Source organism: Entelurus aequoreus, linkage group LG01, assembly GCF_033978785.1.
Source record: "Entelurus aequoreus isolate RoL-2023_Sb linkage group LG01, RoL_Eaeq_v1.1, whole genome shotgun sequence".
Lineage (NCBI taxonomy): Eukaryota > Metazoa > Chordata > Actinopteri > Syngnathiformes > Syngnathidae > Entelurus > Entelurus aequoreus.
Genome location: NC_084731.1, coordinates 17,536,713 through 17,542,698, shown reverse-complemented (window position 1 = coordinate 17,542,698; position 5,986 = coordinate 17,536,713). Strand labels below are relative to the sequence as shown.

Below are 5,986 nucleotides of genomic sequence, written 5' to 3'. Positions count from 1 at the left end.
TTTAAACTTGGCAAACTCATCCTGCGGGCCGGATAATACCTGTTTTTACTTCACAGATCCGGCCCTCGGGCCGTACGTTTGACACCTCTGGCCTATGCCGTCCTGATGGGACTATTTTTTAAGAGTTATTTTAATGTTAAAATACTCCATTAGGCAAACTTTAATGATCCGCAAGGGAAATTGTTCCACACAGTAGCTCAGTTACAAAGGATGGAAATACATGCAATTGACTAATAATAGAGCAATATACCATTTCTATTCAATATTTGTTTCTCTCAGGTAGAATATACAAGGAAGCTGAAGTTAATATGATGTGGAACAACGCCCTCTGCAGGATAAGTTACGTTACTCCATCTACGAAACAGGTATTGTAAGGGCTGTTGCATACACGCCGAAATAGCTCAGTTGGGAGAGCGTTAGACTGAAGATCTAAAGGTCCCTGGTTCGATCCCGGGTTTCGGCAGGGATGTGGTGACATTTTGCTGATACTAATTAACACCGACTCCGGTTACTGTTGTGGCCTATTCTAAAATTTAGTGACCGATGTTTTGTACATGCCAGTGAATCACCTTATTTAGGCCGATTTATCTCGGCCAATTGTGTGGCTGTGTTAAAAAAAAACCCACCGCTTTGTGTTTTTACTTCACTTGATAATACACACGACAATCGAAACGAGGGCAACATAACAATAGCATATGTTTATTGTAAAGGCAAAAATGATAGAAGTTCGCGGGCGTAGGGGCGGGACACAAAAAAAGTTGGTTTTCGCGCTTTTATTGGGCGGCCAAAATATGGACATTTGATAGGCGTTTGGAAAGATGGACCCTTTTGCGGGATTTAACACAGAAAGATGGACTCGGCCCGGTGATTGGTTGAGGAAAGATGGACTCGGCCCGGTGATTGGTTGAAGAAAGATAGAAACGGCTCGGTGATTGGTTGAAGATAGAAACGGCTCGATGATTGGTTGAGGAAAAATGGATTCGCGGATACCATTGGCTGTCACGTATCAGTTAGATTGAATATCTTTAAAGGCCCTTTGTTCGGCAGTGTAATATAAACTATTAGCGATTAATGTACAAAAACAATGACATTCGGGACATGCTAAAGAGAAAAATCAATAACAATAAATTTACCTCGGCCAATCCGGTGACTTGGTCCCTCTTTCCTAAGCCTGGAGCTGATCATTTGTAAGCATTTGTGTGTATACGTGTTCCGAAGACATTTACTTTAACTGGGTTACATATGAGCGGGAAAAACTATTTACGGCATCTCACGTCTCTGTCGTAACACCCCAACCCAGTAACACAAAACTATATGCTACAGCGTACAGATAACACTTTGTTCTTTGCATAAGTCTTCTCTTTCGAACTGTTGCCTCCCAACTTTTTTTTTTTATTTTTTATTTATTTTTATAATGTCCTGCCCAGCTTCTCGGGCAAATCATATAGCAGATTATTGCCTCCCAACTTTAAGGACAAAAGCGAGTGAATAGACGCCATAAAACACTTGAAAGGTAAGGGGAAATACTACTTCTTATATTGACAGGTTCAAAACCTTAGATGCTGCGTTCAGTGCTCTCAACACTTAACCCCCCCGCTTTAATTTCACACGTCCCCTAAAGTTGTCATTCAACATTATAATAGCAGCACAAGTCACCAGCAATTTAATACACGATTAGCTGTATAAGTTAGTGTGTACCAGTGGCGTGCAGTCACTAGAGGCAGGGGAGGCGGGGCCTCACCTGCCATCAGGGAAAGAAAAAAAATGTAAAAAGAAAAAAAATAAAATTAAATTGTTATATGTATCCAGTGATTATACTAAAGTTATTTTCCATTTAACTTAACCAGTTTTAGATTATTTTTATTTTTATTTTCACATTTGCCGTTCAAATACCGAGAAGAGACGGTGCGGTGATCAGCAGCCAGTTGAGGCACGTCACTGATTTGTGCCTCAACATGGATTGTGCACAATGACTCGGCTAACTGCTGAGCTGCTGTGCAGTGAGACTGTATTGCTATATGAATTATATCAGCTAACTAAACTATGGCATAGTTTAGTTAGCTGAGGTATATAATGTACAGTGTATTTTGTCAACAACTGTATGTGTGTAACGTATTTCTTGTGCTGAGCGATCATAAATCTGCTGCAAAAGACGTACTGTCTGAGGCTCGCAGTAATCCGGCCTCCTGGTGGTTGAGGGCGGTAGTGATCCCAGAGAGCATTCCTCGGCCGCAGAAGAAAGAAAAAAAAGTCAAGTGCAGCGATTGTTTATTTCCTCTCGCCTGAACTTTTATTAAAAACATGGAGGATTACATATGTAAAATAAAACAGTTTTCTAAACTGGACTTTCAATCGAAGCAGGAGGTAATAATTAAAGGTAGACCAACGCCGGAGCTAAAAGGTTTGCTTTTGACTTCGGGACAGAAGACCCGTTCTTTTCAAACGGCGTGGTACACACGCAAAGGCTGGCTGTGTGGATGTCCAGCAAGAAAGGTAAGACCAAAATAATGTTTTTTTTTAAATTAAATGTGCTTTTTTGTGTGCTACAGTTGTGTAAAGTTAAAGTTAAAGTACCAATGATTGTCACACACACACTAGGTGTGGTGAAATTTGTCCTCTGCATTTGACCCATCCCCTTGTTCACCCAAAGAATGCTGGTATGAGCTTTTAAACATAACCCGTTAACTGCTGCCAATCACATGGTGAATAAGATACTATTTAGGGTTCATATGTTTGTAAATCTGACTGTGATGATGCAGTGCCTCACCAAACATTAACCTCACCGCATGCCACTGGTGTGTACATATATGCAGAGGAAGTGAATATATTATGTGTGTTTATGTAACGTTTGAAGGCAGCGCCGTTATGTCCAATAGTTCATGAAGGCAGCACCTGGCTCTCGTCACGCCGGCCAAAGAGTCCACTGCGCATGTCATAATATTGATAATAAAGCTGTAAAAACGATATTGACAAATATTTGATACTACTTGTACAAACGTTATGCAACATAGTAAATGATTTGTCAAGGTTGGTGAAAATGTCACATATTTCCTTACGAAATGTTGCAGAAGTGATCATTTAAAAAATACAAGTATTAATATGAATAGTGTTACATTATATGTATATGTTTCCTACTTTGCTGTCTCACGCTGCTGGTAGGGTGGGCTTGCAACAGTTTCATTGTTTGTGACTGGTGCGGCTTTCACTACACAGTAGCAGGAGTTGACTGGGCTTGACGTGCCGAGACAGATTGTACACGACCCTATGTCTGTCTGGTCTCACGTGGTATGAGACTGTAACCCATTACCTGGAAGACAATAGGCTAGGCGAGGGGACTAACAAGTCAACTCCAAAACTTCCCGAAACCAGAAATGGTGGAAGGTTAGGCTTGGGGCTAGCAACCCCAACCCATAAAAACTCCTTGCTACAGAAACGTTGACGAAAACCAAAAAATCCAAAAGTCTTGGAAAGGAAGTCTCTACGGTTACACAAACCAAAGAGAAAATGACGATGCACTCGGAAAACCGTAAGGAGACGGTGCGTCCGATTCTTCTGACCCCTAGACACTCCACTAACATCGCAACATGGAACATCAGGACCATGTATGCAGGAGGAAAGACAGCAGTCATAGCCGAAGAGTTGAGGAGATACAGAATATCTCTCTTGGGTCTGTGCGAAACCAGATGGCTCCAGTCGGGGCAGGTTAAACTGGCCAGTGGTGAGTCCATATTATACTCAGGGCACCCAGAAGACTCTGCACCACATACAGAGGGTGTAGGGTTCATGCTATCCAAAGAAGCTCAGAGGGCCCTCATCAGTTGGGAACCCTTCAACTCAAGGATCATTACTGCAAAATTCCATACCACGCATAAGAAAATAAACCTTCAAGTAGTACAATGCTATGCCCCTACCAACGATGCAGAGGATGAAACGAAGGACAACTTTTACAATCTGCTATACCACATTCTTCAGAAAAAGAAAGGAAAGGACATCATGGTCTTAATGGGGGACATGAATGCGAAAATAGGAGGAAATAACAATGGCTTTGAGCTGATAATGGGAACGCAAGGGCTTGGAACAATGAATGCAAACGGAGAAAGGTTTGCTACAGCATGTGCAGACAACAGCTTGGTTATTGGAGGTTCCATTTTCCCACACAAGGACATCCACAAAGCAACATGGGTTTCTGCCAACCACACAACTGAAAACCAGATTGATCACATCTGCATTAGCCGGAAATTCAGGCGCTCACTGCTTGATGTCAGAGCGAGAAGAGGAGCTGACGCTGCATCTGACCACCACCTAGTCACAGCAAGATTCCAGTTGAAATTGAAATGCATGAAACAAAGAGGAGGGAGGATCAAATTCAACATACAACAATTCCAAGATATAGGCACTTTGGAACTATACCAAGTCACATTACACAACCGGTTCCAAGCACTACAGGACCAGACAACACAAGCACCAGGAACTGTAGAAGGGATTTGGGAAGGTTTGAAGTCCACATGGAAGGAGACCTGTGCAGAAGTGGTAGGGAGAAAAAAGTCCACAAACAAACCTTGGATATCCACAGAAACCCACAAGAAAGTGAGTGAGAGAAGGGAGAAAAAGGAGGTAGTCAACAGATGCAGAACTAGAGCAGGAAAGGCAGCAGCACAAAGAGAATATGAAGTAGTAAACAAGGATGTGAAGAAGAGTGTCAGAAGGGACAAAAAGAAGTACATCGAGGATCTAGCACAGCAGGCAGAGGAAGCAGCAGGGAAGAACAATCTGAAAGAACTCTATCTAACCACAAAGAAGCTCACCGGCAAATTTAAACAAGCCCAAATGCATATTAAAGACACAAATGGTACACTCCTCACAACCAAGGAAGATCAACTCCAGAGGTGGACTGATCACTTTCAAGACCTACTCAACAGAGAGCCCCCTCAACTGACTGCAGATATTCCACCAGCTCCAATCATGCTTGAAATAAACTGCAACCCCCCCACCAAACTGGAAATCAGGAAGGCCATCAAAGCCCTGAGAGCAGGAAAGGCAGAAGGGCCAGATGAGCTACCAGCAGAAGCTCTCAAAGCAGATATCGAAACATCCTCCAGCATGCTTTTCCATCTCATGCAAGCTATCTGGGAGGAAGAAAAAGTCCCATCAGACTGGAGAGATGGCAACATCATAAAGATTCCCAAGAAAGGAGACCTCAGGGTGTGTAAAAACTACAGGGGTATTATGCTCCTCTCAACGCCAGGGAAGGTGCTTAACCACATACTACTAGAAAGGATGCGGAAATTGGTCGATGCACAACTGAGGGAAAACCAGGCTGGTTTCAGAAATGGAAGATCTTGTGCTGACCAAATTGCCTCCCTCAGGATTATAATAGAACAATCCATGGAATGGAACTCACCCGTATATATTAATTTCATAGACTTTGAAAAGGCGTTTGACAGTGTCGACCGAGAGACACTGTGGAAGCTGATGGCACACTATGGCATCCCACCGAAGCTCATCAACATCATCAAGAGCACCTACCGAGGGATGCGATGTCGTGTCCTACATGACGGATGCCCATCGGAGGCCTTCGAGGTCCTGACTGGGGTGCGGCAAGGATGTCTGCTCTCGCCTTTCCTTTTCCTCCTCTGTATTGACTGGACCATGAACCAAACAACCAAAAACAGCAAAACCGGCATACAGTGGAGCCTTACCGAACAACTAGAGGACCTAGACTTTGCAGACGATCTAGCTCTCCTGGCTCACACTTACCAACAGATGCAGGACAAATCACAAAAACTACAAAGAACTGCTGCATTTCTTGGGCTTAAGATCAATTCACAAAAAACAAAGGTCATGCGTATCAATAAGAAGAACAATACACCAATAACAATGGACCATAATCAATTAGAGGAGGTAGTCAGTTTTACATACTTGGGGAGCATACTCAGTGTAGATGGAGGAGCAGATGAAGATGTCAAATCCAGAATAGGGAAAGCAA

General features: G+C 42.9%; 1 non-coding gene across 1 annotated transcript; it reads left to right on the top strand.

The window, feature by feature from the left end:
- The first annotated feature begins 390 nt into the window (after positions 1-390).
- trnaf-gaa (transfer RNA phenylalanine (anticodon GAA)) lies at positions 391-463 on the top strand. The gene has a single exon. It is a non-coding gene; the product is annotated as a tRNA-Phe (tRNA).
- The last annotated feature ends 5,523 nt before the right edge of the window (positions 464-5,986 follow it).